General features: G+C 46.2%; 4 non-coding genes and 1 pseudogene across 4 annotated transcripts; all 5 read right to left on the reverse strand.

The window, feature by feature from the left end:
- Positions 1–401: 401 nt before the first annotated feature.
- On the reverse strand, positions 402–592 carry LOC130302865 (U2 spliceosomal RNA). Its single transcript, XR_008853009.1, has one exon. It is a non-coding gene; the product is annotated as a U2 spliceosomal RNA (small nuclear RNA).
- A 2079-nt stretch (positions 593–2671) lies between these two features.
- On the reverse strand, positions 2672–2857 carry LOC130302905 (U2 spliceosomal RNA). The gene has a single exon (XR_008853049.1). It is a non-coding gene; the product is annotated as a U2 spliceosomal RNA (small nuclear RNA).
- Positions 2858–8246: 5389 nt separating this feature from the next.
- On the reverse strand, positions 8247–8464 carry LOC130302914 (U2 spliceosomal RNA; annotated as a pseudogene).
- Positions 8465–10558: 2094 nt separating this feature from the next.
- LOC130302866 (U2 spliceosomal RNA) lies at positions 10559–10749 on the reverse strand. The gene has a single exon (XR_008853010.1). It is a non-coding gene; the product is annotated as a U2 spliceosomal RNA (small nuclear RNA).
- A 2085-nt stretch (positions 10750–12834) lies between these two features.
- On the reverse strand, positions 12835–13025 carry LOC130302867 (U2 spliceosomal RNA). The gene has a single exon (XR_008853011.1). It is a non-coding gene; the product is annotated as a U2 spliceosomal RNA (small nuclear RNA).
- Between the last annotated feature and the right edge of the window lie 353 nt (positions 13026–13378).

The raw sequence follows: 13378 nt of genomic DNA on the forward strand, positions 1-13378 counted from the left end.
TTCAACCAGGGAATTAAGGGGTAGGGGTGTGGCGCGATATTGGGGAAGGGATGAGATTTTATATTTCTTCATAAGCATTAATCTTATTTTGTCAATTAGGAACATTCAGCACCCACCCGCTATCAAGGCAGCTGCCTATCATGTCATGCCCTACCTGCACAGGTGTGCTGGCTACTCAAATGATCCAATTAAGGAGGCCATTTAGTCAGCAGCAGCAGAAGTCCTGTGCCTGGACGCTCCAACAGCGGCCAGACACAAGCAGAAGCAGCAGAAGCAGCAGCAGCAGCACCACCTTTTGTTTTTTGGCTGCAGCAGCAGCAAGGCCCACAGGGCTGGCTAGCTGGCTAGCCAGCAAGCAGGTAGCAATGAAAGTAGGAATCTTTCTTTTTAACCCTGTAAGGGGGTGGTGCACTGTACCCGAAGATACTGCCATATCGGGTCAATGCATAGGGCGACGGAAGCAAGCTTCGAAATCGGCCCCCGTTCTCAAAAATCCATTTAATATATGGTCCCCAGATAGGGGACGTATCAGATATTAAACTGATAAGAACAGATACTACACTTGATCTTAGCCAAAAGGCCGAGAAGCGATAACCGTGAAAGGGGCGGGCCCAACAAGGTCCCCTTCATGGGCACTATCACTGCTTGCTGTCAGGGAGGCTGCCAGACAATTTTCCATGCACACTCTGGGCTGGGGGGCAGTCAACCACCAGTACACACAGCAGAACCTAAACCCATACCATTATTGCTAAGCAGCAAGACAGGGGCCCATTGCACTCCCACGGGGCCTTTTTAAATGCAATCCATAACCCGGATTTGCCAGGAACCCTTCTTACTCCTCCTACTTGCATGTGACACTGGGCTTAGGATCTGCATAGGAAACACACACACAAGCACACACCTACCTTTGTTGCCTGCAGATGCCTCCTTGGCTGTCCCCAAACGGTATCAAACCAACACCCACGGGAAGCTGTAAGCATAGAGGACATGCCTGCACCCCATTGGACTTACCTGTGTGGGTTAAACCCGGGTTATTTGACAACCTATGGCGGTGATGGTTCTGCTCAGGCAGAGCAGTGCTGATGCTCCTCATAAAGCTGTCGCTGCTGTGAAGGTTCTAGGTGACATCACAAATCCCTATGGTTACATACACAACAAAGCTGGGTTGTTGTTGTTTACACTCTGCAAGGCCTGTGGAAGTGAGTGACATCATAGCACTGTAGTTCTGAGGGTTCTAGATGGATGCAACAATCTCCTGTTGCTTCTATGAAGGCCATAATAGACGACATCACCAAACAGCTCCATAGTCACATACACAGCAAAGGAGAGATGTTGTTTACACCTAGTGATGTCAGTGGTATTGAGTGACATCACAGCACAGTGCTAAGGCTCCTGGGCCTGGACACAGCAGCGGCTGCAATATCTCAACGGAGAATACGTTTATATATATGTGTGTGTGTGCGCGTATATATATATATATATATATATATATATATATATATATATATATATATATATCTCCGCCGAAATCACTTTTAAACCCATTTCCACCTTTTTTTCCCTTCTCTTCCTCTTACTTTTTTTTCACGTTTTTTTACGTTTTTCTCCTTTTCGCCTCTTTTCTGGGCGTATTATTCTTCTTTTTCTTCTTTTTTTTTGTCTAATGCATACCCCATCAGTGCAGCAATGCTTATTCAATACCGCCAGCAGATGGAGACACTGGGGGATAATTTTCTAAGGATTTATACTGATTTTTCCTGTCTGAATTTGTCGCACAGAAAGTTGCAGGCCAAATATGTGTGACATTTCTGCGACTTTAGCTTCTAGAGCATTTTTACAACATTATACATAGGTGCTGAATACATAAAAAGCGACTGTTCAGCGACAGACAAGTCGCATCGGCTGAAAGTAGGCCAGAATGTCAGTCCATGTTGGAGCAGGTTTAGATACAGTCTAAAGTATAGATCTCAAAGTCTGTGCACAGAATTTAGCAAGGGCCTCGCACCTTCTGATGCATCAGGTAGGTGCACAATAGCATAGCCTAACCCTCTGTACTTTGGTCTATATTGATGCGGGACATAGACAGCCAGCTGATGACCAATCCATTAGTGCAATGGATGGCTGGAAGCATTTGTCTTTGCCTTTGCAATACCACAGAAGCAATGCATGGTCAATGTACAGCAATGACACACCTGTGTGAACAGCCAGGAGACCCCCCCCCATGTTATGTTACATAGTTACATAGTTAGTACGGTCGAAAAAAGACATATGTCCATCAAGTTCAACCAGGGAATTAAGGGGTAGGGGTGTGGCGCGAGGGATGAGATTTTATATTTCTTCATAAGCATTAATCTTATTTTGTCAATTAGGAACATTCAGCACCCACCCGCTATCAAGGCAGCTGCCTATCATGTCATGCCCTACCTGCACAGGTGTGCTGGCTACTCAAATGATCCAATTAAGGAGGCCATTTAGTCAGCAGCAGCAGAAGTCCTGTGCCTGGACGCTCCAACAGCGGCCAGACACAAGCAGAAGCAGCAGAAGCAGCAGCAGCAGCACCACCTTTTGTTTTTTGGCTGCAGCAGCAGCAAGGCCCACAGGGCTGGCTAGCTGGCTAGCCAGCAAGCAGGTAGCAATGAAAGTAGGAATCTTTCTTTTTAACCCTGTAAGGGGGTGGTGCACTGTACCCGAAGATACTGCCATATCGGGTCAATGCATAGGGCGACGGAAGCAAGCTTCGAAATCGGCCCCCGTTCTCAAAAATCCATTTAATATATGGTCCCCAGATAGGGGACGTATCAGATATTAAACTGATAAGAACAGATAAGGTTTCAACAAAATTTTATTGAATAAATAAGAAACCATACAAAATTTAAAATGCAAAATAATAAAAGGTTCACAAAAGTTTTAAAATACAAATAATAAAACCAGTAATAAAAGGAGAAAAAATAAAAATGGCAGGATAAAACATTATACAAATGTCATAAAAACTGATTATACTGTTATTTCGTTCCATAGAGGCAGACACCACATGGATGCTGCCTCGCTGGCCCCCAACTGTTTCTTGTCTCTTAGGTAATAGATGTACATCTCACTCAGGGCCAGCTTTATACAGTTTTTAACATCAATAAAATCATGTTTAAAAAGTAAGATGTTCCTAACTTTCCAGATGGCATTTTTAAAACAATTAATAATCATCCAGCAGATCATCTGCTGTTTAAAATTGGGGCAGTTAAAAAGACCGTAAAAGACACATTCGTGATTAAAATCTTTTAGGCCGCAGGCCCACTTCAAAAGTGGGCCTACCTTCCTCCAAAGCTTCCGTGCAAAAGGGCAGTTCCAAAATATGTGCAGCACCGTTTCGTCCACTCCGCAGCCATCTCTCGGGCACTTGGCTCTCGCCACCAGTCCTCGCCTGTGCTGGAACTCACGAGTAGGGAGGCACTGGTGGACGATTGCCCAGGCAAGATCCCTGTGTACATTCGCCAGAAACTTCCCGTACACGTTCCGCCATACCTTTTTGGATCTTGCCTGTGTGAAATTGGACACTGCCAGGGTAACCTCACTCCGCCTGAGGACCTTTGATACCTTTCTCTGGTCCCCCAGTATGTCAGGCTCCAAATCTTGGAGACCTAGGAGCCTGACTGTCTTTTCCAACACCACATAATGTTTTGGGGGACACAGAAGCACCGGAGCGTTCAGAGGGATGCGCAACCATCTTTTAAAAACCATGCCCGCAGCGTACCTTAAAAAGCAGCTAAAAATGCCATTGGATTTAATAATTTTAAAACAGAAACAGAAATACTTTATGTAAAAGAAAGTAAAAAGGTTAGGAACATCTTTCCCGCCATTATCTTTACTTTTGTACATAAAATCACGCTTTAATTTCTCCATTTTTGAACCCCATAAAAAAGAAAAAACAATTCTAGTTACTTTTTTAATGTATAAAATAGATGGAGGAAATACCATGGCAATGTATAGCATAATAGGGAGTAAAACCATCTTTATTATTAAAATCTTCCCCTCCATGGTAAGGTTTCTAAGATTCCACATTAAAATCTTCTTCTCCATCTTAGCTATAGCTGAATCCCAGTTAGGGCTCCCATCATTGACCTGGTTAAAAACAATACCTAAAACTTTAATTTGATCCTGTTGCATTGTGACTCCTGGGGTGATGGATGAATCCCAGGAGCCAATATAAAAACAGTCACATTTATCTGTGTTTAGCTTAAAACCAGAGACCTCGCAGAAATAGCTGGTGTTCCTCAATGCCCCCCTCATGGATGGAGAGTCCGGGCACAGTATGGTGACATCATCCATGTACCCCAACACCTTTAGATGGGTCCCTCCTCCACCAGGTATCGGTACGCCTCTTACTACCCGGTCTTTTCTGAGGAGGGCCATCAGTGGTTCGATTGCGCAAATAAAAAGGAGTGGGGACAGGGGGCAGCCCTGTTTGACACCTGATAAAAGAGGAACACCGCTGGTTAAAAAGCCATTAACAGAGACTTGACTAAAACAGGATCGGTATAAAAGCATGATTCGGCTTAAAATCGTTTCAGGCACTGCCATCTTTTTAAGAACTAAAAACAGGTATTCATGGGAGACCCTATCAAAGGCTTTTTCAAAGTCTAAGGATAAAATTGCTACAGTTTGATTTCTATCCTTAAAATACCATAAAACATCTCTTAAAATATTTAGGGATTCAGCTATAGACCTTCCAGGTACCCCACAAACCTGATTTGGGTGAATTAATTTATGAATAAAAGGTTTAAAACGGACAGCTAATAACTTGGCTAAAACTTTATAATCGACATTTAAAAGTGTGATGGGGCGCCAATTTTTTAGCATATCCTTTTCACCCTTTTTAAAAAGTAATGATACAATCCCCCTCCTCCAGGAAGGGGGAAGTTCATTAACAATAAAAGTTTCTTTATACAATAAAACCATATCATCCTTTAAAATATCCCAAAAAGCTAAATAAAATTCGATGGGTAAACCATCTTCCCCAGGGGCCTTCCCACTAGAAAAACTTTTAAAAACAAATAAAAGTTCATCTAAGTTAAGATCACGGGATAAAACCTCCTGGTCTAAAACATCTAGCTTAAAATCAAGGGAATTAAGAACATGTTCTAAAAAGGATGGATTAAGATCTTTCTTATTAAAAAGAAGCTGGTAGAAGTTAAAAACTGCATCTAACATGCCTTTTGGAGTGGATTCACCCTCAAGGTTTTGGATGATATCCCTCCTATTCATCACTTTTTTAAAAAAGAAACGGGAACATTTCTCGCCCTCCTCCAGGTGCTGCACATGTGAGTTAAAAATGATTTGTTTCCCTTTCTTTTCTATGGCATGTTTTATTTCAGTTTTAAGGTTTAAAATATCATTTTCTACATCCATACCAGCTTCTTTCAATTTAAAAAGTACATTTAAACGCATGTTAAGAACATAAAACCACTGTTTTTCCATTTTTGCCTTCTTCTTACCTGCTTTGATAAAAAAAAATCTGATTTTAGATTTGGTGCCCTCCCACCAGTGCAGCATAGGCTCGTGGGGTTTTCTTTGTGATTGCCAGCATTGGTAGGTCCGCACAAACTCCTCTTTTATCTCAGGGTCCTCTAGGAGTGTGGTGTTTAATCTCCAGAGGCCCCTTTTTGCTTTTTGCTCCCCCTCTAGCTCCAGGCCCACCAAGAGGAGCTTATGATCAGAGAAGATATTCTGCTCGAGCGTGCATTTCAGGGGTTTAAAAGCTCTAGAGGAAAAAATAAAATCGATTCTGGAGCTCACTCTTCCATTGGACCATGTGGCGCCTGGGTCCTCCGGCAAGAGATCCTTCCAGCAATCTTTCAAATTAAAATCATCAATAAAATTTTTAAGCAGGTAAGAAGTGCGGTCTTTACGATTAATATCCCCACCCTGCCGGTGTTCCCCATCACGTATGCAGTTAAAATCACCTCCCACCAGCAGGGGGGAAGACCCAACACAAAACAGTGGTAAAATTTCAAATAGTTCTGCCCGCTCCTGTTTATCAGGAGGGGCATACACATTTAAAACACGAATTAAAAGTCCATTAAAATATAGATGAATTAAAAGAGCTCTGCCAGGCACAATCTCAGTTACTGTATGAATAGAAAAGGACTGGCCTCGGCAGAGCAGCCCAACACCCACAGAACGACAGTCATTTGCACCGGACCATATGGATGGGCCCAGCTTCCAGTCTTCTTTTAAGTCTTTATAGTCCATTTTACTAGGGATTCCACATTCTTGTAGCAGGCAAAGGTCAAAGTCACATGTCTCTAGATAAGAAAATAAAGCAGCCCTGCGATCAGGGCTCTTTAAGGACCTCACATTGAGTGAGGCAATTTTTACAGGGATAGGCATAGTTTATGGAGAGTCCGTGCTTGGAGAATCAAAGTCAATAATAAGCTGCGTACCGTCATCCCCCGCCTGCGGGGTCATCAGCTCCTTGATGTTCTGAGGGTCGGAGCTTGAGATCGATGATGCCCCGACCCTGAGCTCGCTCTCGTCCGAACTACGGCACGCCGCTTTCCTTTGAATGTCTTCCTCTTCTTCTTCTCTTTGTCTTTTAAATGTCACACTGCTGTCCATATCCTCTGTGTTGCTCTCACTCGATGTAATCTCTGGCCCCCGGCTGATGGATCTGCGTCTTCTTTCATAATTTGACGACTGGAACTGCTGCACAGGGGCCTGTGAGGCCTCTTTTCCGGAACCTTTGCCGCTACCTTGGGAAGTTTTCATCGCTTGTTCCCCAGCAAGCGTTGCTGAGGACTGTTGCTCCAACTTCCCCATCGATCGACGATGGCCAGTTTTACCCACCGGGTCCACTGCTGGCGGGGCAGCAAACCCTGGTTTGGCGCCACTTGTCTTCTTGGCCCTGTCCTGTATAGGCGGAGTAACAGGACCGGGCTCAGACCTGGCCACCTGGCTCCCCTTCCGGCGGGCTTTCACCGGGGCCTCTTCGTCCGGAGCAGGGCGACCCTGGGCCAAGCCAGTACCTGGCTTATGCTGCAATTTTGGGTCCACTTTTGCCCCCACCGAGGCCCGTCGGCTGCCACCCGCCACAGGTGAGCCCCCTTCAGAAGTTTCGGCGGGCTCTTGAGCCAGGTAGGAAGTCGATCGACGTCTTTCAATTTCCCGGGCAGTAAACTCGATCACCCGCCCGGGCTTCGTGGAATCCCCATGGCCTCCCCCTAGCACTACCACCGGTGGGCCCCCCGATGGAGCACCAGAGGTCTTGGGCCTGGACCCATCAGTACCTGCCATCTGGGGTTTGGGCATCTTAAAAAAGGACGTCTTTTGTCCTGTCCCCTCTTTGGGTGGGCCCAGCCTTGACCCACCCATCGTAGTTTTTGCTTTATGGGGACAGGAATTAAAATCGTGATTTTCCTCTCCGCAGAGGTTGCACCTTATCGTATGGCTACATCTTGAGGCTATGTGACCTTCTTGGCCACACCTATTGCAGCGAATCACACGCTCTGCGCCGCAGGTCTCCTGGGTGTGGCCAAACCTCAAGCAATTTCGGCAATACATAGGCATTTGAGGATAGAACAGGAAGCCCCGAACTCTCCCGATGGCAAAATTTGGGGGCGGATGGCAAAGACCCCCAATACCACCGGGATCCTTACGGAGCTTGACCCAGAACTTCCTCTTGCCGTTCCAGAACCGCACGGAGTTCAAGATTTTGTTTGCGAATCGCACCTCTTCGCAGTATCGCCGAAGAAAAGTGGCTATATCCTCCGTGGTCACATGAGGGCTGTGCATAGCCACCACCAACGGTATATGTTCCTCACCATAGAGGAACTGGAACGAAAGACCGTCGAGTCGATCGTCCCTCTGGTCCGCACCAGACAAGGTTGCATAGATGTTATCGCAACACGCCGTGGCCGTGAAGGTGACGGTATACAGGCCACGGCTTTCCTGGTCATTTAGACACAGGATGTCCTCCCTATTGAGGCGGAAGTAGTCAAGAAGAATCACCTCCGCAATGAAGCGGAGGTTCTTCAACTGACGATGGCTCTCCGACACCTCTATGCGGATGGTATTTCGCATCGACATTTCCCCAGAGGGGAAAGCCCAGGAGAACGGCATCTTCCACACCCAGGGACTAAGCCCCTTCCCCAATAGCAGCAGGGGCTCGGAATCCCGCTATAAAAGCGGAACCCTTACCCAAGGCAGAGGTCGGGGGTACCCTAGGTGCTTCCGAAGCTACAGGTAACGCTCAACGTACCGAAAATGCCTTCTGAGACACAAGGTCCCAGAGACAGGGGGATCGCAACCCGTTGTCCGTGGACTAAGCCCGCTCCCCAATAGCAGCAAGGGGGTGAAGTCCCTCCGTAAGGAGAGACAATCCCCCAAGGCCGAGAAGCGGGGTACCACAGACACCTTCCGACCAGACCAAATACAGATACTACACTTGATCTTAGCCAAAAGGCCGAGAAGCGATAACCGTGAAAGGGGCGGGCCCAACAAGGTCCCCTTCATGGGCACTATCACTGCTTGCTGTCAGGGAGGCTGCCAGACAATTTTCCATGCACACTCTGGGCTGGGGGGCAGTCAACCACCAGTACACACAGCAGAACCTAAACCCATACCATTATTGCTAAGCAGCAAGACAGGGGCCCATTGCACTCCCACGGGGCCTTTTTAAATGCAATCCATAACCCGGATTTGCCAGGAACCCTTCTTACTCCTCCTACTTGCATGTGACACTGGGCTTAGGATCTGCATAGGAAACACACACACAAGCACACACCTACCTTTGTTGCCTGCAGATGCCTCCTTGGCTGTCCCCAAACGGTATCAAACCAACACCCACGGGAAGCTGTAAGCATAGAGGACATGCCTGCACCCCATTGGACTTACCTGTGTGGGTTAAACCCGGGTTATTTGACAACCTATGGCGGTGATGGTTCTGCTCAGGCAGAGCAGTGCTGATGCTCCTCATAAAGCTGTCGCTGCTGTGAAGGTTCTAGGTGACATCACAAATCCCTATGGTTACATACACAACAAAGCTGGGTTGTTGTTGTTTACACTCTGCAAGGCCTGTGGAAGTGAGTGACATCATAGCACTGTAGTTCTGAGGGTTCTAGATGGATGCAACAATCTCCTGTTGCTTCTATGAAGGCCATAATAGACGACATCACCAAACAGCTCCATAGTCACATACACAGCAAAGGAGAGATGTTGTTTACACCTAGTGATGTCAGTGGTATTGAGTGACATCACAGCACAGTGCTAAGGCTCCTGGGCCTGGACACAGCAGCGGCTGCAATATCTCAACGGAGAATACGTTTATATATATGTGTGTGTGTGCGCGTATATATATATATATATATATATACATATATATATATATATATATATATATATATTTCTCCGCCGAAATCACTTTTAAACCCATTTCCACCTTTTTTTCCCTTCTCTTCCTCTTACTTTTTTTTCACGTTTTTTTACGTTTTTCTCCTTTTCGCCTCTTTTCTGGGCGTATTATTCTTCTTTTTCTTCTTTTTTTTCGTCTAATGCATACCCCATCAGTGCAGCAATGCTTATTCAATACCGCCAGCAGATGGAGACACTGGGGGATAATTTTCTAAGGATTTATACTGATTTTTCCTGTCTGACTTTGTCGCACAGAAAGTTGCAGGCCAAATATGTGTGACATTTCTGCGACTTTAGCTTCTAGAGCATTTTTACAACATTATACATAGGTGCTGAATACATAAAAAGCGACTGTTCAGCGACAGACAAGTCGCATCGGCTGAAAGTAGGCCAGAATGTCAGTCCATGTTGGAGCAGGTTTAGATACAGTCTAAAGTATAGATCTCAAAGTCTGTGCACAGAATTTAGCAAGGGCCTCGCACCTTCTGATGCATCAGGTAGGTGCACAATAGCATAGCCTAACCCTCTGTACTTTGGTCTATATTGATGCGGGACATAGACAGCCAGCTGATGACCAATCCATTAGTGCAATGGATGGCTGGAAGCATTTGTCTTTGCCTTTGCAATACCACAGAAGCAATGCATGGTCAATGTACAGCAATGACACACCTGTGTGAACAGCCAGGAGACCCCCCCCCCATGTTATGTTACATAGTTACATAGTTAGTACGGTCGAAAAAAGACATATGTCCATCAAGTTCAACCAGGGAATTAAGGGGTAGGGGTGTGGCGCGATATTGGGGAAGGGATGAGATTTTATATTTCTTCATAAGCATTAATCTTATTTTGTCAATTAGGAACATTCAGCACCCACCCGCTATCAAGGCAGCTGCCTATCATGTCATGCCCTACCTGCACAGGTGTGCTGGCTACTCAAATGATCCAATTAAGGAGGCCATTTAGTCAGCAGCAGCAGAAGTCCTGTGCCTGGACGCTCCAACAGCGGCCAGACACAAGCAGAAGCAGCAGAAGCAGCAGCAGCAGCACCACCTTTTGTTTTTTGGCTGCAGCAGCAGCAAGGCCCACAGGGCTGGCTAGCTGGCTAGCCAGCAAGCAGGTAGCAATGAAAGTAGGAATCTTTCTTTTTAACCCTGTAAGGGGGTGGTGCACTGTACCCGAAGATACTGCCATATCGGGTCAATGCATAGGGCGACGGAAGCAAGCTTCGAAATCGGCCCCCGTTCTCAAAAATCCATTTAATATATGGTCCCCAGATAGGGGACGTATCAGATATTAAACTGATAAGAACAGATACTACACTTGATCTTAGCCAAAAGGCCGAGAAGCGATAACCGTGAAAGGGGCGGGCCCAACAAGGTCCCCTTCATGGGCACTATCACTGCTTGCTGTCAGGGAGGCTGCCAGACAATTTTCCATGCACACTCTGGGCTGGGGGGCAGTCAACCACCAGTACACACAGCAGAACCTAAACCCATACCATTATTGCTAAGCAGCAAGACAGGGGCCCATTGCACTCCCACGGGGCCTTTTTAAATGCAATCCATAACCCGGATTTGCCAGGAACCCTTCTTACTCCTCCTACTTGCATGTGACACTGGGCTTAGGATCTGCATAGGAAACACACACACAAGCACACACCTACCTTTGTTGCCTGCAGATGCCTCCTTGGCTGTCCCCAAACGGTATCAAACCAACACCCACGGGAAGCTGTAAGCATAGAGGACATGCCTGCACCCCATTGGACTTACCTGTGTGGGTTAAACCCGGGTTATTTGACAACCTATGGCGGTGATGGTTCTGCTCAGGCAGAGCAGTGCTGATGCTCCTCATAAAGCTGTCGCTGCTGTGAAGGTTCTAGGTGACATCACAAATCCCTATGGTTACATACACAACAAAGCTGGGTTGTTGTTGTTTACACTCTGCAAGGCCTGTGGAAGTGAGTGACATCATAGCACTGTAGTTCTGAGGGTTCTAGATGGATGCAACAATCTCCTGTTGCTTCTATGAAGGCCATAATAGACGACATCACCAAACAGCTCCATAGTCACATACACAGCAAAGGAGAGATGTTGTTTACACCTAGTGATGTCAGTGGTATTGAGTGACATCACAGCACAGTGCTAAGGCTCCTGGGCCTGGACACAGCAGCGGCTGCAATATCTCAACGGAGAATACGTTTATATATATGTGTGTGTGTGCGCGTATATATATATATATATATATATATATATATATATATATATATATATTCTCCGCCGAAATCACTTTTAAACCCATTTCCACCTTTTTTTCCCTTCTCTTCCTCTTACTTTTTTTTCACGTTTTTTTACGTTTTTCTCCTTTTCGCCTCTTTTCTGGGCGTATTATTCTTCTTTTTCTTCTTTTTTTTCGTCTAATGCATACCCCATCAGTGCAGCAATGCTTATTCAATACCGCCAGCAGATGGAGACACTGGGGGATAATTTTCTAAGGATTTATACTGATTTTTCCTGTCTGAATTTGTCGCACAGAAAGTTGCAGGCCAAATATGTGTGACATTTCTGCGACTTTAGCTTCTAGAGCATTTTTACAACATTATACATAGGTGCTGAATACATAAAAAGCGACTGTTCAGCGACAGACAAGTCGCATCGGCTGAAAGTAGGCCAGAATGTCAGTCCATGTTGGAGCAGGTTTAGACACAGTCTAAAGTATAGATCTCAAAGTCTGTGCACAGAATTTAGCAAGGGCCTCGCACCTTCTGATGCATCAGGTAGGTGCACAATAGCATAGCCTAACCCTCTGTACTTTGGTCTATATTGATGCGGGACATAGACAGCCAGCTGATGACCAATCCATTAGTGCAATGGATGGCTGGAAGCATTTGTCTTTGCCTTTGCAATACCACAGAAGCAATGCATGGTCAATGTACAGCAATGACACACCTGTGTGAACAGCCAGGAGACCCCCCCCCCATGTTATGTTACATAGTTACATAGTTAGTACGGTCGAAAAAAGACATATGTCCATCAAGTTCAACCAGGGAATTAAGGGGTAGGGGTGTGGCGCGATATTGGGGAAGGGATGAGATTTTATATTTCTTCATAAGCATTAATCTTATTTTGTCAATTAGGAACATTCAGCACCCACCCGCTATCAAGGCAGCTGCCTATCATGTCATGCCCTACCTGCACAGGTGTGCTGGCTACTCAAATGATCCAATTAAGGAGGCCATTTAGTCAGCAGCAGCAGAAGTCCTGTGCCTGGACGCTCCAACAGCGGCCAGACACAAGCAGAAGCAGCAGAAGCAGCAGCAGCAGCACCACCTTTTGTTTTTTGGCTGCAGCAGCAGCAAGGCCCACAGGGCTGGCTAGCTGGCTAGCCAGCAAGCAGGTAGCAATGAAAGTAGGAATCTTTCTTTTTAACCCTGTAAGGGGGTGGTGCACTGTACCCGAAGATACTGCCATATCGGGTCAATGCATAGGGCGACGGAAGCAAGCTTCGAAATCGGCCCCCGTTCTCAAAAATCCATTTAATATATGGTCCCCAGATAGGGGACGTATCAGATATTAAACTGATAAGAACAGATACTACACTTGATCTTAGCCAAAAGGCCGAGAAGCGATAACCGTGAAAGGGGCGGGCCCAACAAGGTCCCCTTCATGGGCACTATCACTGCTTGCTGTCAGGGAGGCTGCCAGACAATTTTCCATGCACACTCTGGGCTGGGGGGCAGTCAACCACCAGTACACACAGCAGAACCTAAACCCATACCATTATTGCTAAGCAGCAAGACAGGGGCCCATTGCACTCCCACGGGGCCTTTTTAAATGCAATCCATAACCCGGATTTGCCAGGAACCCTTCTTACTCCTCCTACTTGCATGTGACACTGGGCTTAGGATCTGCATAGGAAACACACACACAAGCACACACCTACCTTTGTTGCCTGCAGATGCCTCCTTGGCTGTCCCCAAACG

The sequence above is a fragment of the Hyla sarda genome, unplaced genomic scaffold (genome assembly GCF_029499605.1).
Source record: "Hyla sarda isolate aHylSar1 unplaced genomic scaffold, aHylSar1.hap1 scaffold_1185, whole genome shotgun sequence".
In the NCBI taxonomy this organism is placed as follows: Eukaryota; Metazoa; Chordata; class Amphibia; order Anura; family Hylidae; genus Hyla; species Hyla sarda.